Source organism: Pholcus phalangioides, unplaced genomic scaffold, assembly GCF_987345545.1.
Source record: "Pholcus phalangioides strain wild (caught in Gottingen) unplaced genomic scaffold, Ppha-v1.0 ptg000003l_1, whole genome shotgun sequence".
In the NCBI taxonomy this organism is placed as follows: domain Eukaryota; kingdom Metazoa; phylum Arthropoda; class Arachnida; order Araneae; family Pholcidae; genus Pholcus; species Pholcus phalangioides.
In genome coordinates this window covers 47,660,565-47,687,158 of record NW_028301596.1, presented here as the reverse complement: position 1 = coordinate 47,687,158, position 26,594 = coordinate 47,660,565, and the positions used below count along the sequence as shown (strand labels likewise).

Sequence of the window (26,594 nt, the reverse complement as noted above, 5' to 3'; positions counted from 1 at the left end):
AGCACTGCCTGTATCCATCATCTAAACACGAGCACCCTTTTCGGCAAGTTCGACATACGAATACATGAAAGCGGGATGATTTCAATCCTATAACGCAATTTGTATAATGTATTTGATTGGAACGTTGGCGAAGTGCTCGTGAGCAACGGGTTGAAGATGCACTGGTTTAACATGAAACGCAAACGTGCTAGCGTGTTTTGAAACGCCCGCTCCGCAAACGTTAAAACCTCGTTCCGGTTGAAATTTATCTGGTGAAAAAGAACACCATGCATGCAAATGTAACCTGGGGGGGAAAAGAAGAAACCGTATGCAAATCGGCGTCACAGTGAATAAAAGGCGCACTTTAATCCGGTGAAGTTATTCCAGCGTGCAACCGTTCTAACAGTTGTAACGTATGGGGTAATGGCGCACTTTGGTAATACTGTAAAAGCAGACATATATTTCATTTACAGAGCTGCAAACGGAAGTACCACCGGTGCAGCACGAATATACGGTGAGCGTTTTCCCCACAGACGGTTGCCCAATCCGAAAACATTTGCGCGCTTGCATCGGCAGCTGTGCGGGCTGGCTAACTTTAACAGGGCTGGCTGTTAACTGGGGCTGGGCCCCAGGTTACATTTGCCTGCATGGTGTTCTTTTTCTCCCGATAAATTTCAACAGGAATGCCTTTTTAACATTTGCGGAAAGCCGTTTCGAAACGCGCTAGCACGTTTGCATTTCATTTTAGACCATATATTCTTTGATGAAAATTGTTTTTGTATGTACTACCACGTCTTAAAGTTTTTCCCCATCTTTTCTGAACTCATTATGTAACCTGATAAATCAGGCAGTTGATCCGTTTCGACTTTTTTTTTTAAATTAAAATTTTAACCATTGTATATGTCTGAGAAAAATGGCATTTCATTTACATATTTTCGTTCCTACTAGTTGACAAAAATGATCGAGAACTGTCCCGGGAGACTATCTAAAGATGATTTTCGTATTTTTCTCGAGGGTCAGAAATTCAGTTAACCAATTCTTACATGTTGACAGTGAACGGAGAAAAATTAACTCAAAAAATATGAATTTTGCGTTAAATACTTCGGTATGCGAGTATTGAACTTTGTGAGTAATAAAAAAAAGGTAATTTTTTCTGCTTTGGTTTCTTCAGATTGAAAACGGGGTCTCTCTTTTCTGGCGAATATTTCGAATCTCAGCTGCAGAAGCAAGATTCGGTACCTTGATTTCCTTCCTTAGACCTGCCACCATTGGGGTATCTTGGAAAGTCTTGATTTAAATCTTGAGGGTCGGTGGAGGGTTAGGACAAGGAGAAAAGGAAAGACACGCGTCGTTTTCTAGGCAATGCTCTCCGCTGACAGCCCACAGAAGGAAGTTTTGGTAATTCTGCTGCTGCACCGCGATGGTGTGGGTTGGTAAGAGACATAGAAGAGATAGCCCGGCCGTGATCGATTTCTGCTGGCTAGAAGATTGTGTGTATGTGTGCGTAGCCAAAGGTCATGATTGCATTTTCGTATTGATCCGCCCACCCTCGTTCACCCCTCATCCCCACATTGAATATTCTCGTTGCTTCCTTACACATACGTATTTCCAGTAGCCGTTCTCTCTCTTTAGATTCTCTAAGTATTGGTGGTTGGTGAAAGTGGTACTATCGAGAGGGTAGTTTGTATTTGTTTCACCCGCACATTCATGCATCTCTCGAGAGGTGCGTGCACTCTTTTAGATCAGTTTGAATTCGGCTTGTGAATACCAGTCGACTCAGTCATGATGTACCACAGTGTCTTGGCGAAGCGGGGATATTATTCGTTGGATGCTAAGATATGCTGATAGAAAACATACTGGCCTGGCAAATACATTTATTTGCAAAGATTTTTTTAAATTAATTTACAATTTCGAGTATATAAAGCCTTTGTGGTCAACTTAGTGAGCGTATAGGCCTGTCATGCACGTACAATTTATAAATTTTTGGTTATTTCGTTTAGTTTTAAACTCTGATTTCTCTTCAGCAACTTTTATTTCAGCATTTTAATTGGGAATCGGGATACAACCCCCACAGGAACTTTATTTTCACTAAAACAGCACTATATTATGTAGAACACGAAAACTCGGTCATCCTAAAAACAGTACATGTATCTTTTACACGATGTCTCGACTGAATCATACCGAAATTATATATAACCGTGTGTTTAATATCATTAAATTTATAATATACAAATTTTCTCGTAATCATCAATATGATTTCCCTCATTTGTATTTCTGTAATCAAATTAGTTATTCTCCAACTCTAACTTTCTGTGCTACGAGCTGTACCTCTGAACAACTGTATAATCTTGTCAATATTCGAAGTCATGCGAGATATTTTGAATTACGCAATTTTAAGAGTCTCAGCGATTCATTTTAAATTCCATGGTTGAAAAAAGAAGGGATGGGAAGGGAAGTTCGAAAGACTATTATCACGTTAGGAATTTCAGGAAACCGATATAATTTTTTTTTTTTAATTTTGTGTGTCGGTCAATCAATTGTGTGTATATTTGGACGCATGTTGTGGTTATATTGGAACTTAATTTTTATAATCAAGTTTTTTTTGTTTTAAGGAAAGTCATCCACATTTACAGTCTTGAGGGTCGTACTTTGCGGTAGGTTATTGTTTTCGAACCTGTAGGCGAAAGCTTGTTTAATTTGCACTCTGAGGAGTGTTGGCTGCTTTCCAAGTTTCTTTTCTTCTTCTCTCTTGTGAATTCTTTGTCTCTAAACGTTTTCATGATGGCATCGACTGGCTGCTGACTCCAATGGCTACTGCCGTTTGTCTTTTCTTTTTTTTGGTAATACCTTCATTCCAGTATTATTTCCCCCGTCTATCTGGATTTTTCAGGGGTGTGGCAGCCGGCTATATATCGTTCATTGGATGGGCGGGGTTTCCACATAGAGGTCGTTTTCCCTGTAGAATTTGCATATAAAATTTCGATCATTCCCATAAACACATATCCGTTTTTTTTTAAGAACGACTTACTCATGCTTCGAATGCTCAGTATGTTTTACAATTGTTTTTACTCACGAAGGCGTCATGAGTTCGTAGTTTGAACTAAATATCAACATTAGCTTGATATTTTCTGTGCATTTCATTATTTTAACCATATACAGTCAGTCACAAAAGCGTACACGCACTGTTCAAAATGCTATTATTCTAACGCTATGGATAAAATGTTCTAGCAGTTTCATTTCAAGAGTACAATACTATATTATATCGATTTTTCGTAAAGATGTTATGAATAAGTAAGCATTTGCGAATGCTTCAAAAAACCAAATCACAAAAATCTACATACAGTAGTCACATTTCGTCAGAGCCGCCCTTGCGTGTGCGACAGGTGCGATCGCACCCTGGCCCCGCGTTTTTGGGGGGGCCCCCGCATTCATAGTAACAATAATTTCTTTCATAAATTCTTAATTTCCAATTCTAATTTTCATCAATTCTGGAATTCTAAATTTTCATCAATTCTGGAATTCTAAATTTTCATCAATTCTGGAATTCTAAATTTTCATCAATTCTGGAATTCTAAATTTTCATCAATTCTGAGATTCTTTTATTTATTCTGAATTTTCATTAATTCTGTGAAAGTTCATCAATTTTGGAATTCTGAACTTTCATGAATTCTGGAATTCCGAACTTTCATGAATTCTGGAATTCCGAACTTTCATGAATTCTGGAATTCCGAACTTTTATTACTTCTGGAATTCCGAATTTTCAATTTTGAAACTTTCTTTCATATATTCTGAATTTTCATTGTTTTAATTTTCTGAATTCTTGATTTCCCTCTCTCACAGAAGGAAAAAATCGGGGCTATGGATCTCCGCGTCTGGTAAGGGCGCCCAAGCATTTCCTTATATCACATATATCCGTGAATATTTAAGCAAGGAGGAAGAGATAAAAATTTTATATTGAACCTCTTGGTACCAGTTACGGTTAATAAGAGTTTTGTATTGAAATGAGAATTCACGGAAAGCCATTCCACGACAATCAGAAATTTGGTAATAAAGTGGAAAGAAAGAAAAAACTTATGGTGATATTTCCAAAATTTTTGAGGAAAGTCGCTTCATTGTCACAACTATCATTAGGAACTATAAGTCAGCCTCTCATATGGTTAATAGCACTCGTAGAGCTCTGAGTGACCGTAATGCACGCTTATTTCTGAGAAAATTAAAATTTAATGCGAAATCTCATTTGCTCCTGAATTGCCGCAGTACATTGCAGCAACGATCTAGTAAACTGTACATTCTGAATGGTAAGACTTCCCCGATCTCAAGGATTTCATGGAAGAGTCCAAAAGAAAAAGCCTACGATATCCTACAACAAATCAGAAAAGAGGCGACTTCGAGAAGCAGTTCCTACAAGAAGATTAAGTTTTTGAGAACTTTCATTTTAACCGATGAAATTAAATCCAATGCATGTCGCTCAATGTGATCGCATCGGAATTCTGGTTTCTGATAAGAATAAACGATGGATAACTATATCCGAAACTGGCTAATGTGTATTACGAGTTGTTTTCTTTATACGATCCTTCTTATAATATGCGGTATCTTTCAAAGATTCTTTTGTGTCTTGCAGCTGAGGAACTGTAAATGTTGTCAGTTGAAAGAAACTTACCATGAACTGAAGAAAGGGACTTCTCTTAACCTTAAGACGGGATTACAATATAAAATTTTTATAAAAGTTATTTTACAAAAATTGATAAATGCAACCATTAAACATATTTACATTGGAGCGAATGTAACCAATAGGCTTATTGATTTTTTTTTCAAAGTTTTGTGAAAGATCTTTTATTAAACTTTTATAGTGTAATCCAGGCCTTACGCATACATGCCTTCACTATAGGAAAGAAATTGCAACGGAAGTGCTACACGTACATGGAACCATAGCGGCTATTACGGCCCGATTAGAACATTGTGAACTGAGTACGGAAATTTTTGTCGATAAGAGAATCTTCTGACCTTCTACATAGTTTCGCAAGTTGATAATGATAACCTATGGGGGAAAATGGGTCTGGATCAACCTTGTCTTCAAAATATGCAAAGAAAGACAAACTGTGGACAAAAAATTACAACAAACGGAAGTCCTGATAACTATAGACATTTTTTCCCCATGTTATGATTATTGGTCCGTTCCGTACTTGATGAAAATGATTACAATCCCGAATAACAACATTATCCGTGATTTTAATAAACGGTGTCTGCTGTGTAAAATATTCAGAAGTGATGATCGTGAAAAAATTTAGCGGTGAATAATGAAGCAACGAAATTTGAAAATCTGATCATCACAGTCAAACAAGATGGAGGTAACGTAAAGCAATGGTTTGGGATCTATGTCGGCTTCAGGTATCGAAAAATTAGTCTTCACTGAAGGTACAATGGACAGCTTACAATACCTGAAGATATTGCAAAAAAATTTGCGAGCATCAGGTAGATTATTAAGCATTTGGACTGGAAACCAATGGGTCTTTCAACAGGACAATGATCCAGTGCATACTGCACAGGTTGTAAAGGAATGTCTCTTATCTAAGGTAACTAAGGAGCTTCATTTACCTCCTCAGTCAGCAGACCTGAGTCCCATCAAGCATTTATGAGATGAGAGACAAAAGTTCGGTAATTCAGTATTTCCAACAGAAAATGCTTGATAAACGCATTGATACAAACTTGGTCTGAAGTAATACCATATATTACAAAAAATGTAGTCCAGTCATTGCCGAAGAGGGAGTAATTGATTCTAGTGGAGGGCCCTAAAAATTATTAAATTATTTTATATCGCATAAATTGAGAATATTTGTATTTAGTGTAAATTTTGAAGATATTTTCTTTTGTGTATGAATTTTTTTTTAATTTCTATCAGAAAGACAACTGTATGTTCTGAGCTTTTGAGTAGAAAATAATCAGGTTCTCAAATTCTTTGAGTTTTTAAAGAGCGCACTTTTTAATGGTGCGTACAATTTTTTTTTCGTCACTTACAAAAGTGTACATGCACCTAATAAAGGGTATATGTACACTTTTGTGACTGATTGTACATAATTTTATTTGTATATGATTAAGTATATGTGAAAAAGTTACTGTGTATATAATCGACGCAGTCTTATTAATTAATGAGTGCGATAGCCCAGGTCGATAAGATGCTCGCCTAAAGTACCAGAGGATGTTTAGAGGTGTCACGAGTTCGATACCCCATTCGTCCTGGTCAAAAAATTTTCCTGACACGGAAGTGCAATAGAAATGGTGATAACATGGCCACAGGAAAAGATTGTTACCGCAGGGAGTCCCACACCTAGGGGTAAGCGCACCAACCTCTCGGCGAGTATAAGGCAAAATGTTGAGCGCTGCCGTTCCGAGTTGGCAATAAATTTCAGGTCCCAGTCTTCGTGTGCAGAAAATCACCGTGGTGAGACAAAAATTAACAAATGAAATGATCTTATGTGCTTATTTTGGGTTGAACACAATATCACATAAGTAAACTCAATTCACAATAATATGCTTTTTGAGGTCCCATAGGCTGTCCATTTGGCACATGAATTTGGTTGTTTTTTCAGTTCGATTTTTCGATTTGTATTTCCTGAGTCGGCCATTAGTGATTCTTCCAGATAAGGGACCGTTAAAGTATTACGTCAGTAAGTTTTTAGCTATTTCTGAACCCCCCCCCCGCCTTGTCAGCAAAATTTCATCAGCGCTGCCCCTACCTCCTAACACATATTGGGGGATCAGAAACGTACGCAGGAGGAGGGGGCTTGTGCGCCCCCCCAGACGGAAAAAAAATATTTTTTAATGTAAAAAAAACATTTAAAAAAAATTTTCGAAAGAAAATACCTTTATATGTTATAATCACTTTTTGTTAATTTCAATGCTATTTAAAGGGTAAGAACTCAAAATTCCTCTTAAAGAAATTCATTGCGACCCATTCAAGCCATATATGGTAAACCATTGACCCGCGGACCAAAAGATTATGTGGCCCTGAAGATTATCTTATGTGCCTTGCCCCCCCCCCCAAACTCAATTTTGTAAAAATGAACTAAGCGGCACATTTTTACAGATCGCTCAAATGACCCGTGGCACAATTCCAGAGCATTTAAGTGGCCCCGTGGCACATTTTCAGATAACTGAAGTAGGCCCGTGGCGCATTCTCAGATCACTGAAGGAATGTGCCATGAGCGGGTTCCTTAAGTCATCTTAAGGAACCCGCGACACAGTTCCAGAACACTTAAACGATCCGTGGCACATTTAGAGATCCCTTGAGTGACTCACAGTTTTAGAGCACTTAAGCGGCCCCCCAGTGCTGTTCTACATCACTCAAGTTAGCCGCGGAACATTCCCAGATTACTTGGAAAGTGATCCGTGGCATAATTACGGATCACTTGAGTGATGCGTTGCACAGTTCCAGAGCACTTAAGAGGTCCGGACACATTTCCTGATGCACTTGAAGGATCCGTGAAGCATTTAGAGATCGCTGAAGTGGCTCTGTAAGGGATTTATCATTAGGGAGAATGTTAGTTCAGGTGCCCACAAACTAGCAAAAGATTTTTCTCGTTTTTGGCCGTCAAATTTTGCCATCAAGAATATTTAATATTTTTATAAAGGGTGGTTGATGACGTAAGCATTATCCGAACCCCCCTTGTCAGCAAATCGGAAACCGTCCCATCATGCTGATGTAATACTTGGAATATATTGGAAAATAAATAAGATGCCAGAAAAATATTTTGTCTTTGAACAATGAAATATCCAGTTACGAGATAAAGATTTGTTATTAAAAGTTACTCGTATCTTGAACAAACCTTTTGCTAGTAATTCATATCAAAGTAAAGTGACCAGACATCCCAATTTGGAAAAATTGTTCTTATGCTGGTTTATGAATTATTCCCCGAACATAATGTAATGAGTCGGACACTGATAATGTTTGTCGAGAATAAGCTAGATGTCCGGTTTCAGTTTCATTAAAATCTTGTCACATTATGAAACTGTGTTTTTGATATTTGGTTTTGCTTAAAGTAACTCCTCTCATTTTGGAATTTAATTCAGTATTTTAAAAGCATATTTTACTGAATGAAATTACGTATCACAAAATGAGCCTCTGCATACTCTTTACTAAGATGAAACTCGCCAACTAAATCAAAACATACCGTTGCTGTTGATGAACTCGAATGCATGAAGTGTATGTGGTATGCTGTATACAAGTATGTCTGTTTATAAGAGAGGAAAAATATTAACCTGAAAGAAGGAATGCCGAGTAGAGTAGATGTAACCGGTTGACCAGCAGCCTACAGCGAACTCCATTTTTTTTTCCTATCAGGAGAGGTTTACTCGTGTTGGTATTTATTCGTTTTCATGGACATCACATTATTTGGAGAGTTCTCTTGTACGTTTTGGAAAGAGTGAAAAACTAATTTTTATGCTTGGTCGCTCTGTCTTTGAGTGTTTTTAGGATCGCACTTTTTCTCTCTTCAATTTCCTCTGTTTTCTGCGGGTTGTCCTGCTAGGTCACTTGACACGCTTGTCGAACTTAAACCACCATCTTGTTTTTGTTGGCTTTTTTTTAACTTTCGATTTCTGTTTTAATTAAGCGTTCTCTGTACTTCCTATACAATTTTTTTTCCTCACATTCGAAGAGAAATTGGTTTTCACCTTCTTCCATATTTATTCTTTGCTGTATCCATCACTGTTATAAATACATTTAAATTCATGTCTTCAGTTTTCTCGTAGAGATAGGTAACTAATGTGAATCGCAAGGATGTGTTCGAAAATAATACGAAACATACCTCATTATGCTGTTGAGATTAAGGGACAGCATTTATATATTTTTTACAGTGCCCGTATTTAAATTTCAAACGAGAAAATGCTGTATAGTTCAATTATAATTCCCCCACTTCTAAAAATATTTGTAACCATATCTAACTAGTCTTAAACAGATTTTGTCTAATCTGTGATAAAATAATGTTCTAATTATGAAACTCGCGCGCGCGAACTCGTATCATTAAATGTGTGATTTTGATTTTACGGCTTTTATTGGCAGATTTCGTTCTCAATGGGTCACAACATACTACAGTAGAATCGCGATAAACCTTCAACTTGCTAGATACGAATGTTTTCACGCTGTGCGAACTATGTACTTGTCCCATCGGATGATGTTTAAAAAAAATTATTTTCACCTCTTTCGGTGTACGAACATGTAAATCCAGAATCTTCCGTTCTGGACGAAATAACAATTAAATAACAATTACAAATGAAAGGAAATTCATTCTCTTGGAAATTTGTCCCTACGAACGAGTTCAACTGGGGCTTTTCGATGCAAGCGAAATATTTTTCTTTGAATGTCCCTCTTCGAGACTTCGTCTCTATGACTTTCATTCCATAATTTTTGTCGCACCACTGTGATTTTATACACACGGGGGCTAATTAGACCGGAACCTACTGTTTATTGTCGATTCTGAACAATAACTTTCGATATTTTGCCTTTTTTATACTCACCGAGAGTTGGTGCGCTAACCACTCGGTGTGGGACTCCCTGCGGTAGGAATCCTTTTCTTTGGTCATGTTGTCACCGTTTCTGTTGTACCCCTGCGTCAGGAAAATTTCTGACTGGGACGAATCGGGTGTCAAACTCGTGACACCTCTAAACATCCTTTGGTACTGTAGGCGAGTATCTTATCGGCCTGGGCTACCGCGCCCTTGTATGACTTTCGAGTTTATATATTATTACTTGGGCTAAGAAGCATCCGAGTGATTCTTTTATCAATGTGAACTTGCTATTGATAATCTTTTTTTTTACGTGGGAATCATAGAAAATTCAAACATACATTTCGCTAAATGATACACAAGAGCAATAAAATTCAGTTATTGCGTGATGACAATCATTGAAAAGTTAAATGTATTTTTTCCCTTTTCCCGAATTCGTTTTATCTCAAAAAATTCATGGAAACTGGTATTTATTTTACTCTAGAAAGAGAGGTGATGCATAGTAGCCAATGGGAGATTTTGTCAATATGCAGGTACATCATGGCATGATACCTGTACATGGTATATAAGGCTGTGTATTTGTAGAAACACAAAGCAAATTTATTATTCAGTTGAGAAATTACTTCATTAGTATGGTTGCCTTTTGCTGTATTACGACTCTGTGCTGCTGTCTCGTGACTGCTCGAAAATTCATGGAAATTCGTGGGCTTCTAATTATTTATTCGCTCTGTAACTTGATGCAATAATTAGCATGAAAACACGGTATGGTTGCATGGAGAGGTGGTGCCATCTAATGTACTATACCTTGCATTTTTCGGTTGGCTATTTCGTGCGTTTGATGTTTTATGTGTCTCATTTTGTCTCGCATTGATAATGTTTGAAAGTAAAGGAATTATTAAAATAATTTTTCAGCAGATCCGGTTTTCCTTTGTACATATTTCAGCTATATATAACCAGTAGCGAATTTTAGTTTTGTTTCTCAGGTTTTTTCTTCTGTATAACTTTTTTTTTTATAATTTAAACGAGAAATGATGGTCTTGCAATTTCATGCAGGTTGACAGTGCTAGATTAGAGAAATTTACGTTTCGTAACATAGGCGTACGCAGGACTTTTTTCGGGGGGGGGGGGGTGTGGATACATTTTTTTATGCAAAATAACACTATAATCTCGTTTGCTTTCGCCAATGATTCATAATTCCATGCTCGTTTAGCATATACAGTCGAATCCCTTTATAACGAACGCCAAAAGAACGGAGGAATCACTTCGTTAGAACGCAATTCGGTTGTAAAGGAATTCCAGGTTACACAGCATTGTTCCTATGTAAACTTATCTGGGGGATTAGAAATGTGTTCGTTAAAACGAGATTTTCACTTAACGGTATTCGGCTGTATATTTCTATCATACAGCAAAATTTCAATTAGTTGAGAATGTCTAACGAAAAACTTAGTTATGGTTTGTTCGACTCTTCGAACCAACCTATAACATTTTGACGTTTTTCAGACCACGTGAACTTGTAGCAGTCCTTCTCAAAGTGTGCATCGTGACAAATTGATGTGTGCCAATAATGTTTTTGAAGTTGTTCTTTTCTACACTTCTCAGGAGCCTTGGATAAACGATGATGAAGTCAAGGGAGTCGCGGGTGCCAAAAGTTTAAGAAACGCAGAACTACGACTGGGGTAGGGGCTGGTCTTGTGCCCCGGGCGCTGGACTAGAGGTGGCGCCGAATTTTCATCATTTAACTGCTCCTTTTACATTACACGGGGGTGCCAAAATGTGTGTTTTTGCCCCGGCTGACGAAGTATCTAGTTATACTGGTGTGGATTTCGAATGAGAGAAATTTTTTTTGAGATATTTATGCCTTTTTTTTTTTCTCATGGTAGTCGCGCGCGTACGTCTAGTTTTCGAATTTTTATCTGGGAAACTGGCCGCACGAGTTCCTTTCATCATTCGACATCATGGCCGCCGCCGGGGTCTTTCACTTACACACATACGTACGCATACACACATATGTTCATGTGCGTATTTTTATTTTATTTTTTCTGTTTTTGGTCGTTAATGGTTGAGAAGAAGGCGGAGTCGAGCGACGAACTATTCAACCCCAAACGAGAACAAATGATCATCCGGCTTCACGTTTCGGCGCTGCTGATGGTTTAAAAATCCAGTGTATTATCTCAAGTATACATATACATGCATTTATGTATAAATATTCGTACGAACCCTCCAAGTTATTTTAAAATTGTTAAAAGAATTTTTTTCTAATTATTTTTTACTTAAAAATGCTGTGATTTTCAAAAGAATTTATGCTTATATTTTGATTATGGAAGGAAGTACCAGCATATAACTAGAATAGTATCAGAACCTCCTACAGACTACTTTTATTATTTCTATCGAGGAGGCTTTTATAGTACCCTATTATTTAGCGTTACCTTTTAATACACAATGAATTTATATATTTTTTTTCACTACAGTAATGCATATACCTCGTATTTTTTTCACCATGATAATTCTTATATTCTTCAGAATGACAATTTTTTTTTTATCATGCTTTTTGTTAAAAATTGAACATTAGTTTCTTCGAACTCTTGAACACAAACACAATCGAAAAGTTTGCTTTTATATTCATTAAATTTGAATTCAATTATTCTATCGAACAATTGATTGTTATAGCTGACCAGCTACAGCTATGTATTGAAGGATCAATTAGTTTCACTGATTATAAAGTGTGTGTGTGTGTGTGTGTGGAGGGGGATTAAAATTAATGAGTCATAAATACTTCATATATTTATAAAATGGTTTTAAAGCAATTAAAAAAATTGTAAAACTAATTATTAGATTTATCAAATTTGAGATGGTAAAATGTATTCACGATCAAATCATTACTTATTGTTCGAGATATCCATTCACAAGTGAAATTTGCATATGACATAATATGACGTTGGAAAAAATATTGTTTATGATGTGATGTGAGATTGTTTTAAGCAATCATATTTTCATTTTTGCTCTATCTTTCTTGCAATTTAGTACAGATTATACACAAAAGGATAAAATATACCTAACGTTATCACATGTTTGCTGAGTAAATATGTATCTTCGGAACACAAAAACTTGGATTTTTTTTTTCTCCATGTTAGTGTGTTGATATTATCGAGAACAACGTTGTAATCTCACTTTTCTGAGACATGGTTTTAGATTTTTCTTTTTGCTCCACTGAAAATGGCTCGTTTACAGAACGGGTATCTTCGAAAGTTTCTCGCCAGCCCCCGCCATCTTTTATCTCTCGGATCCTTTCCGCTCATTGTCAAATAATTTTTTTTTACTTCTCCCTTTTTTTTGAAAGAAATGAAAAATAAGAAAAAAAAATCTTGCTACCTCGTAAAGCTGGCGCTGAGAGTATAACCCCTCCTCTTATTGGATAAATATGCCCGACTCCCCTCGATTTTTCGATTCGTCCTTCATGCTCACACACACACACATACACACACACCTACAAAGTTGCTTTGACCGAACGTAACCTTCAAAAGTTTTTTTTTTTTTTTTTTGTTATTTTATTTCTTGAGCTCTCTTTCTGCTTCCCTTGCCTTTAACTTTCACATTTGCTGAAGTGAAGTTTTTCCTGTGCAGGGGCTGAGGTAGGTAAGTGAATAGGAAGGCCTATAAAGGAGGGGGAACAGAACGATAACTAACTTCCCTCCCTCTCGAATCTGTACGAAAATTGGTATAATCCATGGTGTATGACGTTTCGCTCACACAACTAACCAGCCAGCAGCTTTTCCAGGTGCATGTAATGCATTCTCCGAGCTCGCGCAGTGTGCGTAATTTCGTGGTGAAATAGACGTAAATTTGTGTAAAATTTACAAAAATATCTGGCCAGCAAAGAAGGTGGGAGCCAATGTTTGTAATACTCGTTTTGAACTTGGCAGCCTCGAAGGCCAATTACTACTGAGATATTCAAAAACTGACTGTATTGAGATGTAAAATCTCAATATAATTTTCAGAACCAATTGCATATTTTTAAAGTAAAACCTGATGCCAGCCTGGAGTACTGAGCCATACTATTTCTAAGAGTATTTCTATAAGATAGGTAACTTTTTAGGGTTAAATGTTCTCTAAGGTGAAAGCTTTTAACGTTTTTGTCGGTTCGGCACTCCGAAAGCAGGAGCGCACAAACTGCGGGCCGAATGCGCCCGCGGAAGATGTTCCTAAAGAATAGTATCAATGCACATAAACCAGTAGGTATAGTACGCATAACTTTTAACCGAACGATTACGATATCTTGGGTTCTATTTATTGTAAAAAAAGAGAAAGGTAGCATTCTCTTCTTCGTAAGATCTTCCATAAGTATATTGAGTTTTTTTTTTTTAAGGAGTCATCTAGATGTTAAAACTAGATCCAACTTTTGAAAGTTCAATGGTAACCCCATTTTTTTTATTCCATATTTGGGTTCAGTATCTCAAGAAATACCGGAACACCAAATTTCATCAATTTTGAACTAACGAAATATAAATTATTGAAAAGTGAGTGTTGTGATGTTAAACAGAAATATTTTGTTTTTGAGCATAATTGCTGAAATAATATAGGTACCTCATTACTTTTTATTTTAAATGATAGATTCTAACGGGCCAAACATAATTTAATTACTCATTTTTAATTTGGCTTTTTTTTAAATATGAGATGAATTATTAAAACACATTTTAAAAATCTATGAGTAGAACCATACGTTAATTTTTACTTCATTAGAATTAGCATAGTCGAAAACCCATCAAAATCAATTTTCATTCCAATCTGACCTCTATTTCGCAAGATATGAGTGATTATATGAAAATGACCACTTTTAGGGACCATATACTAGATATAAATTTGAAACTCATTGAAAAATTTCTCATGGCAAATTAAGCGAAAATGCTTAAATGTGAAGCTCATAGCTTTACTGAAATGGGCAATTATTGTTTTAAGTATACGGTGATACGATAAATAAGTCATCCATCCAGTTTTTCAAACATTTTTTTTTAAGTATTCGAGTAAACAAATAAACTACAAAATTTTGCAATTTTTCACTATTTCAGAAATTCGTTTCATTCCTTAGACAACATTCATGAGCTGAAATGGTAAATATAATAATGTGCAAAGAATTCACAAATTAATACCATACAATTAGATTGCGTAAATCGTATTTGTGTGCTCCAAGTTTAGGATAGTGGCTATTGGTGGAGTCGTCTCTGCTAAAACCACGGCATTTCGTTTCATCCGTATTTTTTTATCATTATTAAAAACTGGGGAATTGCAAAATGAAACAAAATTATAATATAAAATAGTGTGCAATTGTTCGATGGAAAATTCTTATATTTTTTTCCTTAATTGATGAAGTTGTCGTCACAAACAATTGCTTTGTGACACATCGTTTGAAATAATTATGGTATAAATATTCGTTCAATCACGGATATAAAGTCACTAAACTGAAGAGAAATAAAAAAAAGTTTGTTTTTCACACCTCCATAAAATAAAACTATTTTTAATAGCACTAAGTCCAAACACTCGCGTAGCATATGGAGTATTTATCGTTCGAAACTTGTTTGGTGTGTTTTCCCCCTACAATCAACTTTCAAATTCAGTTTCTCAATGCTTAGTGTCCCCAAACACATTTTCACTCATATCTCTCATTTTTATACTTACAGCGATGAAATTTCATTTTTAGGGTAAATGCCATGCGATAAATCAGATAAGATGGGGGGGGGGGGGAAATAAGGGTTTACATTGAAGATTTTGAACTTTTAACAATAATAAATATGTGTAGATGACCCCTCATCAAGCCTAATTGCACATAGTCGAGTAGAAAATCACAAACCATAATTTTTGGTGAAAACTGCTTCATTCTACAATTTTTAGAACCCAAGATATCGCCATCGTTCGGTTAAAAGTTGTGTACTGTACATCAGTTTAATGGGCCTGCGAACGGTATCCATGGATGACCTGCAAACTGAAAAAGTTGTGCACCTCATCCTAATGCAGAGGTGGACAACCTTTTACCAAGCCGTACCACAGTCAAAATCCATTTTCGATGCGCGGACCACTCTACGAATTTTTTAACACGGAAACCATACGTCCTGTTTTTACGGTATAGAAGCATTCATCTCCATCCCTTAAAATATTGATGGCTGTCTTATTTGCTTGAAAATGTTTGTCACTCTTTTGAGTTCTAAATTGTTTTCATCTTTGAGTCATAAATTCGATTATGGCAATGCAGATAGTGTATATACATATATCGGTAGAACAACATGTTGGGCATGGACACCGGAACCTCTACTACTACTAAACTATACATGTACCTCGTCCATATTCCTCTGTGGAACCTCAAACGAATTAGTACGTGTTGGAATGTGCATGTACGTGTAGTGACACCTGACGTGAAGTTTGTTTCTGTGTAATAAAAAAAATCGTGGATACACAATGAATGTCCCTAATGGGACTATCCCAATCTCGTACACATGGGACATCCAGCAACTATGACCAAAGATGAAAAACCGAACAGAAACGCATTGAGTAGAAACTCATCACATAATTGTCATTTTAAGAGTGCTTACCATACTAAATAGGCAGCCTACAAGAACATCATTCATGAGAAAAGGATTGTTTGGAGAGAATTTCTTTGATTGAAAAAAGTGGAATAGAATTTCTTTAATACAGTCGAATCCCGTTTTAGCGAATACCGTTATAGCGAAAATCTCGTTTTAACGAACACTTTTCTTATCCCCCAGATAAGTTTACATAGGAACAATTGGAAAGACCTGGAATTCCTTTATAACGACATTTCGTTTTAACAAAGTGATTTCTCTGGTCTCTCTTCAAGTTCAATTTTCTGGTCAAGTTCGTTGTAACGGGATTCGACTGTATTTGAGGAGTTCGCGTGGCACTTCTGATACCATGGCGTGATGTGGGTTGGCAACCCGTGCCCTAATAGTTGCGAGACTGTTTTCCGGAACCCAAACAGGCACGAACGTTTTTCAAATATGGAAGCGACTAGAAAATCTGTATTGACGTCCAACTTTTTCCATATGTATAGTCGATCCCGCTTGTAACTTTAAAAAAAAAAAGTGTCTTAAAACGCTGTGAGCGGGAAAACGCTTTAAACAAGAAATCTTAATGAGAATTACTAAGAGTTGAGACCACGAAAATAAGTCTTACTAAGCGTGGGAAACGTTGTTATAAACAGGATCGAATGTGATTGGTAAATTAGTCAAGATGCCACAAACTTTTCTGATTTCATGGCAGCACGTCTTCCAACCTGAAAAAGGAGTTAAGTCTCAGAAAAGTCGAATGCAGTCGATCCCGCTTATAATGTCTCCCCCCCCCCCCTAGAGTTGAGATCATGAAAATAAGCCGTACTAAGTAATTTTCAGTAAGATTTCCCATTTAAATCGTTTTCCCACTTATAGCGTTCTGTTAAGACCGCTTTTTGAAAACCGTTATAAGCGGAATCCACTGTAAATATTATTCAGGACCGTTTTTTCTGGAGAACAAACCGTGATTGGCTCCTAAGAAATTTGGCTGGCACCTATATTTTTTTTCACAATTTTTCAAACCTTGGTAGATAGGTAGATTCAACATAGATCCAGTTTGGAATATTGATCGGGAATCCTGTTACTAACTAACATGTGCATTTCTGTTGTAATCAAAAACCATGTCAGGGATAGACAAATCCCAGACACCATGGTGATTAAAATATTGGTATTGGCGCCTAAAATTTTCTTTGTGTAGTTACTAAATTGCAGGCTAAAAGCAGTGCAGAATTTTTGAAATTTATAGCAGCATATCTGCAAATATGAAAGAGGGTCACTATGCCGTGAAAAAAAACAAAAGCATTACTTTGGACCTTTTTCTTCTGGTGAAATGGTTTTTTTTGCCGCCTAAAAAATTGTTCTGGGCCTAGATTTTTTTGCGATTTGTTCAGTCCTGCTCTAAGTACAGTATTACGTGGCTGTGTTTTTTTTTTATATATATCTATTCGACTTGTTTCACTTTTGAAGCGGTGGTGCGATATACAAAATTCATCGAGGGTTACTCCAAGTACTCGTACACTGTGTAACAGGGGTTCTTATTCGTCTTCAACGCATGACCCGCCGAGCTCTTTGATAACACGTTTGGTATAGGTTGGAGCCCACAGACTTCATTCAAATGCTGAATGTGGCCATCGTTGCGGCTAAGGTCGAAGGCACCTGCTGTAGCTAATACATGCTTAACTCCGAACTTTTACTGTGAATCTTAACAGATTTGACCATTCTAGCGTTTTTATGTTCTCGGAATTGTCGCTGCTGACTACAAAATTTTTCGATTTTTGGAAACCACGGTTGGTTATGCGTTGAATGACATCTTGGGTGAAGTTTTGGTTTTGACCGTGCGTGGACGTCAAAGAACTCTGGTGAAACTGCATGAAGTCCATCGGATAAATGCTCCCATGAAAAATGATGATCCTGATTATTCAAAGATTTCATTATTTTATTACTTCATTCAAAAGGGGGAGGGAATAAATTCATAACTATTTTATTTTGGTCCGTGGCTGTTACCAAATTTCTTAATGGTCCACGTTCTTCTAAAGTTTGAGCAGCGCCTGGTGATAGATGAATACAGTAAAAACATTAATTTTATTTTTGATAACATAGGATCTGCTCCAGTGTTGACGGTAAAAAAATTTGTACTTATTATGGCAGAGACATATTATGTGCATCTTGACATATTATGTGTATTACCAAAAACAACACACTGCAATTTCAACGGGTTTCAGTGGTGCTCAATTCACGGGTTTGTATCGTTAACGTAATGATCCGTACGTTATCATTACGTAAGTATATCATTTGTCTGCAGCCCAAATGACGTGAAATTTGATAATTCATGAAGAAATAAATTGCCAGTAACGACTAATAAGATTTAAGTTTACTTAGTTTTTTGGGAAGAGATGCGGTTATAAACTGAGTTAAGCTAATAAATACTTGGTGCATGACCAAAGATGTATTTGTATGTATATCTTCGAGTTCGGATTTCAGCTTGAATGGCTTTGCTGTTTTGGATGTTTGGAAAGCTGCTAGAGTAACGTAAAAGATATATGAGCTCAAAGAAAACAGAATAAATAAATTATTTTGAAGGCTTTAGCTAGTTTTAACATTTCTTTTCATCTGTAGAATGGTTTACTTAAACTGACGTCTGGTCGGCCGCATTGGAAGTATCAATCCATTTCTAATGTTTGTGTGTGTTTCCTCTTTCTCTTGAAAGTTTGGTTAAAAGAGTTTTCCGTGAATAATTATGAAAGATATGAATATTATGCGTATAGGGAGGGAATCATTGAGAAATGCTATATAATTAGCTAAGAGGAATATTAAATTTCGATTATATGCCATACGTAAAGATGAAACTTTTCTACGATGTACTCTGTATATACGTGTTTGTTTGCGCTATTTTGTACATATGTATGAGGATTGTTATTTTTACTTCGAGCGTCCCGTCTAAACACAAAAGGATAATTGTGAAAGGCATGTGAACCCGTGTATAAAATGCGGAAGTGCCGGACATAACTATTTAGGTGATTGGGTTGGCTATTGTATGTAGATGTATGGTTGTACTCTGACATTTTTGAGGAAGAAGAGAAGGAAAAAGGATGACGCGCGTACCAAAAATCGGCGATAGGTTATGTGTTATCACGCGGCCTCCATTACTCGTACTTTTATGAACGTGTTTCGAGACATTATCTGGTTTGAACACCTGCTAAAATTTGATCTGATTTTTAATATTTTAAGGGGAAATAATTTATTCCGTGTAAAAAATTGGACGATGATTTCTCATCAATTATAAATTTTATTATTGAATTATTGTGTTGGGGTATAAAAGAACGTGTCGTTATGTAAAAATGTTAGTACAGTTTTTAAAAAGAATTTCAAGTTTGGTTCAGTCAAGCAAATGCAGCCCTTTGCGTATGATAGAGAGTGGAAGTTTACAAAAAATTGTCGGATGCATGCTGTTAGGAGTCTTGAAAAAGGAAGTTAGTGTTAAAAATGATTAAATGATGCATGTACTTTAACATGAATGCAAGTACTTTTTCCTAAAAAATGGGTACCAATGGCATCTGAATGTGTTCTTTGTCTTGGTTTTATTGTTATAACTAGGCATAAGTTTCGGGGAAAAAAACAAACCATGTGAATAACTTATGTCTTCAATTTAATTTTTCGGGGAGGGAGGCCATAATTAATGTTATTTTCAAGAAAACTTTTCTCGTAAATGCAATAATTTAGTTTTGGCCGTGATACAGTGCTCATACGTTTTTCACGGGACTATTATACAGGAAAACCAATATTAATAATATCCGTTGTCCATCTTTTAAAATATGTCAGTTATGTGTATACATAGAAAACAATCGACACTGCGTTCGCACAGCGTTAGATCCAAGCTTGTGTGCGGTAGAGCTCTCGGTGATCTAGCGTGAGACGTCTTCGTCGGGGTCAGTGGAATTCAGGCGGCATTGATGCAGTGAAGTAAGATCATGAAAACCAGTTTTCTGTTTGAAAAAGTTCGTTATGATTTCCATGTCAGTAGGTGCTTGCTATTCTTTTACCCCCCCCCCCCATCTTTTTCTTTTTTTCTATTTATTTTTTTATCACTTGTTTCCGTGATGGTTTGAAAGTGCATTTTTTGATCACAGGTTAGGAAAAAAAACCTGTTTATTATATTACGGGTGGAGTGTGCACGTATGTACGCATGCATTCGTGGTTTTCTTCGTCTAGACTGGATTATAAAATTTTCTGAGGATATCCTTCGACGACATTTGGTCGTGTAAATTTTTACTCAAATTATGTTGTGGGTTTAGAATTGAGTGCATGTATGAAAGAAACTCCAAATAAGTTTCTCATGTAGTCAAACAACCGTTCTTTCAATTTGAATTCCTTCCCAACAAATAGGTACGGTTTAAATCAGTTTTTCCCGGAAGTGATTGAAGTCCGGGGGGGGGGTAGTAGAAGCTATGGATATCTGCCCCTACAATGGTAGAACTGACGGTGCTCCAGTCAGGGGCCCGGGACGATTCTTATTATTTTTTCGTTTTCACACTATAAATGCACTGCAGTAAAACCTCTCAATAACAGACACCCATGAGACCAAAAATTTTGTCCGCTAACGGAGAGGAACGATGTACAGTAGAACCTCGTTTATACGACTTAACATTTATATGACGTGTGGCTTCTGTTGCAATTAGTTCCTATGAATGTTAATGTTAAAATATATATGTTACTGTGTGTGTGTGTGTAAAAGTGAACACCAGTGCGGTGGTTATGCATAATCACCAGTTGCCTCACTAAAGAAAGCTTGATTTTTGAAATTTCGCTAAATTTTCCTCCTTCACCTGCGATTATGAATAATTCTCAAATAAAAATGGAAAGTGGTAAATATGGAAACATTTATAACAACACTAACATTACCATTCGCATAGTTACGTTAATCAAGTAAGATATTTACCGATACCAACTTGGGATTATACATAATCACCTTTGATTGTGATAAATTCTCGATTAATGGACAGGAATTAATAAATTAGTTTTGAAAAAAAATTTGTTGTTTGATTTAACCTTCCGCTGACGGGGAAGTTCCACTGTATAACGGGGCCCCGTGGAAAATCTGATTAGTGGCCCGCCAAAGATTCTAACCTAAGAGCCTTGCAGCAGAATGGGAGGGCCATTATGGGTATAATATAGGATCCTATTTATGGGTTGAGTTGGGGGGGGGGGAGCGGGCGATGAGAGAGGAAAAAAATTCTGAACAAAACTTAAGGAACTCTGGTTTAAATGATGTGTACAATTATGGTACGTTTAAAAATACAGTCGACGCTCGTAGTTGTTACAATGAAAGGAAAACATATATATGTGATAGAGAGATATAGATGGCTTTTTTCTCAGCCAGGGATATCAAGGAAACAGTTAATTTCCGGATATTATGCTGAGGTGAGCTCGGAAAGAAAAGTCATCACGTCTCCGCCGGGACTCGAACCCAGGCCCTCTTGCATACCGGGCAAGCAGGCTACCATCTACACCACTGGAGACACATGAATCTGCCTTCCTAATTTCACGCACTGTGTCGTGAGGCGCTGAAGTAGAGGCATTAGTAGCCTCTCTCTTAACTTCAGGAAATGGCCCCCGGGTGGGACGGTTTTGAGAGATATACTTGGCTTTTTTCTCATCCAGGGATATCTTCAGCGCCTCACGACACAGTGCGTGAAATTAGGAAGGCAGATTCATGTGTCTCCAGTGGTGTAGATGGTAGCATGCTTGCCCGGTATGCAAGAGGGCCTGGGTTCGAGTCCCGGCGGAGACGTGATGACTTTTCTTTCCGAGCTCACCTCAGCATAATATCCGGAAAATAACTGTTTCCTTGATATATGTGATAGTCGGTGTATGAAAACATTTGGGACTTATACGATCGTTGCAATAACGTGAGGTCGTGTTGTAAAGAGCGTCGACTGTATGTGGATGCGATCACTTTCCGTTTTTGACAGGTTACTGGGAACCAAATTTACTTTTCAAAAGCTAGGTAATCAGATGTAGGAATATCATAGAAATTTTGAATATCAATATATTCATTTCAAAAAATATAACAAAGATGTCGAAGATTATGTGTGAGATAAAGTGTATACACAGGGTGTATAGGTGACAGGGCGTATGATATTTTACTGGCGAACCGTTGATTCTGGAGGCACACTTTCAATTAGAAGTGCCTAATAACAAGTACCCAAATAACGTGTGGTAATCAGATGTGTCATTTATGTTGCAAGGGGTTGTATAATTATTAAAATAAAAGTTTACTTTTTATACGAACATCCTGTGCTCAAGAACCCAATTACAAAGTTGTTGCACTCTCTCTTCTGCTGCCAACAAAACAGACAGTGCATCAACTTTCTAACTGGGTTTTGGAGCATTCGGGGACTGTATAATAAGTTTTTATTTTATTTTAATGATTATACAATACCTTGGTGCATGAATGACATGAGTACTACATACTACTAACTTCAAATTGTTTCAGACATTTCACTGGTCCTTGTTTTCAGGAAGGTTGTGAAACACTACTTCTAAACCACAAATGCACCTCGTCCATATTCTGCTGCGGAACTTCTAACGAATTGGTACATGTTGGAATGTGCGTGTCCGTGTTGTGAACCTACCGTGAAGTTTGTTTCTGTGCGATGCGCGTTATTCGTGTGTTATATGTAGTAGGCTGGGATTACACTATAAAAGTTCGATAAAAGTCCCTATATAAATCTTAAGAAAAACAGCCAATAAACGTATCAATTACGTTCGCTCCAATGTAACCAATGCGTTTATTGGTTGCATTTTTCAAATTTTATAAAATAACTTTTGTAAAACTTTTATTGTGTAATTCCGGCCGTACTGTCATTAATTTCTTTTACTATGAGTGAAGTGTAATGATTCAATAACTGTACCGTTGTAGGCCTGTTGCTCTCTGTGGCGAGATTTTTTAACGGGTAGATCGACTCTTTCTCTCGCATTTGCTCCTTGAAGATGGGAACCTGGTTGGGTTGAGAAGTACTGCTGTGTATGAATCGAGATGGAGAGGCCCACTTTTTTTTGTCCAACTCTTTGAGCTATCTGGGTAGCATGAAAAGAAGAAAAACTGTTCGGGCCGCATTGAACGAAGAAAAAATTGTTTTGGGCCACACTCAGAAATCAGAAGATAGCTGATGAGAGCCTACTTGAAGCCAAATCTACCATTCTAGGCCGAAAAATAAGTAGGTTGATTCCTCCTCCCCTTACTTATTGGTAAAAGGCATTTGGAATCCGCGCATCTGAAACAATATAAAAATATTAAAAATATTCTTATTTTTTGTTTGAAATTGCTTGATGAGCTGCATTAATATCTGTTCTGGGCCGCGAGTTGGACATTCCTGTCCTAGAGGTTCAATGCGTTAGTATTGAGCTCGTACATATTGGCGGTTCCGTTCTCTTCCCCCCACTCGTAAACAGATCACTGGTAATACTATAATACTAACGTGAGACAGTGTGTTTTGACCCAATATATGAAGCATCTGTTGCGCAAAACAGCGTCATCCTGTCGTAGAGGTAAATATAGCGATGTCGCTACGCTCTGGTGAACATTTCGATTTGTAGGCTCTCGTTGCAGTCCTGCTGGATCACTATAGTGCCAAAGAGCTGAATCTATAATCTTAATGTGTTCAACATAGAGTTTTGGTTAAACAGCTCATTTAAAATACTGAAAAAAACCTTCAGTGGTAAACTATTGATGTCCGACACAATTGCTCATCATCTGTACCATTGTATTTAAAAAAATTGTAAACTTTGTCTTTTTAGTGCCATATATTTCGGGATAGAACTGTATTTGAAAAGGTGAAATTTTTTTAGTCACAAATTTCTATTAAATTTTTGAATTGTCTGGGAATGTGTTGTCGAATTTTTATAGAGTGCTGACTATACTCAAATTCTGTTAGAAGATCATAGTGGGATGATTGAAATGATCTTGAAAGTTTTGTCATATTTGCTACAGGAATAATTAAGTTACACCCTATAATGGCAGGAACCGTTCTTCTCTTGGTCAAAATTGTAAAAGTAATTCCTAGACGTAGGCTTCGGAACCTGGGGACTGAGTTTTGAGAGAGGGCTGAGGTTATTTTAGATACACCTCTCAATAAATTATGTGAGAGGACTGAGCCCCCTCCCCCAATAAGGAAAGAATATACAATGCCATGCACCCTTCCCATTCATGCCTACGGGCTTGGGTCCCATATATACAGGACGATTGACAACTTTCAGCCTCTCAATATTTTCTTCATGTCCACTCCTCTGTTCCTGAAAGTAGACAATAACTTTTTTCGTCTTGTGGAGTTCATAAGATTTCATAAATTTTCAAGTTGAGTATTTGGATCCATTCTGTAAAGGACTGGAACAGGGTTTTCATACGTTCATTTCGAAAATTAGAGTAAAATTGTTGTAAATCTGTATGTGCTGTGCTGCGAATAGTAACACTGTAGCAACTGCTATATCTCTAGATGCTATATTCGAAGAGTATTTTAACTCCTAAACATACAAGAACGAGGTATCTCGGCCCTGTGTAAATGAAAGAAATTTATTAGCGATGTCCCCCCCTTCTCTCGAGAGTCTTCATTCGGTAACCCTGTGAAGGTAATTTTCTTTTACCTTAATAATTTTTTTCTTTTCTCTCTCGCTTCGGTTTGACGAGTAAAAGAAAAGTATTACATACATAGGGAAAAGTTGGCTAGAGGAAGGGGAAAGAATGGAAAACCTTTTCCTTTCACATTTCCTATATGTGAAAAATAATTCTACTACTTTGAGATTTATCTCTGCTAAATGATTTGTACATTTCTAAATTTGTTGCCAAAAGCTTTACGTAAAGGGATTAAAGACAGAAGCTCTCGAAGTTAAATGGGAAGTATCCGATACAAAGTTTGTTAAGTTTTACGTTATTAGAAGCAGCCCAATGCTACCAGGTTACGCGGTAAATTCGGGTGTCACAAATTACACTAATGTTCCTCGCTGGAAAAAAGGCGGATAATTTCATTGTAGATTATTGTTCTGATAGTGGTGTCGCGATAAGCGGAAACATGCGCCATCCTCGAAGGGGGTGAATCATCGAGGGTGTGTATAGTAAGTGAGAAAAGGCAACGTCCGCCTCTGTCATTAATACAACTTTTTCCATTGATCTGGGGAGCGATCGCACCATTCGCTCAAACCTCGCTACAGTGATACTCGATATAACGATAAATCCTTCTACAATGATATTCTTTCTTCGTCCACAGAATATCGTTATATCGAGATTTCACTGTGTAATAAGCTCTAAATTACTTTCGGTAGAATTTATTTTATGATAAAAATTTGAGTGCACGCACACCACGTGAGAACATCCTTTGAGAAATTGATTCAGCATCATTATTATTAATGCTTGCATAGGGTTTCGAAGGAAAACACTACAGAATCGAGTTTCCTTGTACTGTATACCGTAATTTCGAGTTTTGAATCATTCACTATAACAGAAAATACTGAAATTCCAGTGTAAATTGTTTTTTATAAATTTGTTTTTCTCGAAATGTTGTGACACAGTCGAATCCCGTTTTGACGAACACTTCTCTAATGCCCTAGATAAGTTTACATCAGAACGGCGCAAAAACCTGGAATTCCTTTATAACGAAATTTCATTATAACGAAGTGATTTCTCCGATCTCTTGGAGTTCGTTGTAATCGGATTTGACTGTACTTAATCGAAGAGTTTGACCCTTCACATGCTGGTCGAGATTAGAAAATTCTGGGCTAAAGAGCCGTGGTCCAGAGCAATTATTATTTCCGTGAGTATCGCCCGATCTACGGCAGATATCCTCAATGGAGATATTTTCTTGACCGTGCGAAGATTAAAATGAATCCTGTATCACAATTTTCATACTCGCCGTAATGATTGAACACACACATCATAGTTCCGTATAAGCCGCTAATATATGTGTGTAAATACGGTAATCTCGGAAATTTTTTTTTCAAAGATGAACTTTTTAAGTTTTTTTTTCGAATATCCACACAAAAAAAATTCAATCATGCTTAGCTTCTCTTATTCGCGAAATTGACGCCTTTATTTAGGACAAGCGGTGAATTTGAGGGTTCGCTAATCACTGCGACAGAGCCACTCTTATCACAAAACGCTGGAAAGAATTTTCATAGCCGATTGACGAGGGAAAAAAAAAAAAAAATTCTCTTGCGTATAATCCGTTCAAAATGAAGACCCTCTAAGATGCAGTGTCTTACATACGTTCATAGATCGCACTTGTATACGCTTTTATTTATTTCTTTTTTGAAAACAAGAACCATTTTTTATTATTATGTCTCTTTTGTTGTGGGAGCTATACCGGAATCACACACACATCCCGACACCCCTACTTCTTTTCGGACTGAAGGCTACGTCCATATGTAATGTCTCTCTGTGTTTTGGACGCTCCTCCGGGGCGAGAAATCCATCAGAGTTCAACAAAAGAGGGAGCTCTTCCGGGGTAGAATTAAGTCTGCGCCGCGGCGCAATTGAACGTACTCTACCACCGCCGCTTCAACTTGCAAACT

At 37.0% G+C, this 26,594-nt stretch overlaps 1 protein-coding gene and 1 non-coding gene across 4 annotated transcripts in view; both read left to right on the top strand.

Annotated features, from left to right (window-relative positions):
- LOC149088726 (serine/threonine-protein kinase tousled-like 2) overlaps nt 1–26,594 on the top strand; it is a 121,556-nt gene that overhangs the window by 20,021 nt on the left and 74,941 nt on the right. The window lies entirely within an intron of this gene.
- On the top strand, nt 21,749–21,822 carry TRNAT-GGU (transfer RNA threonine (anticodon GGU)). The gene has a single exon. It is a non-coding gene; the product is annotated as a tRNA-Thr (tRNA).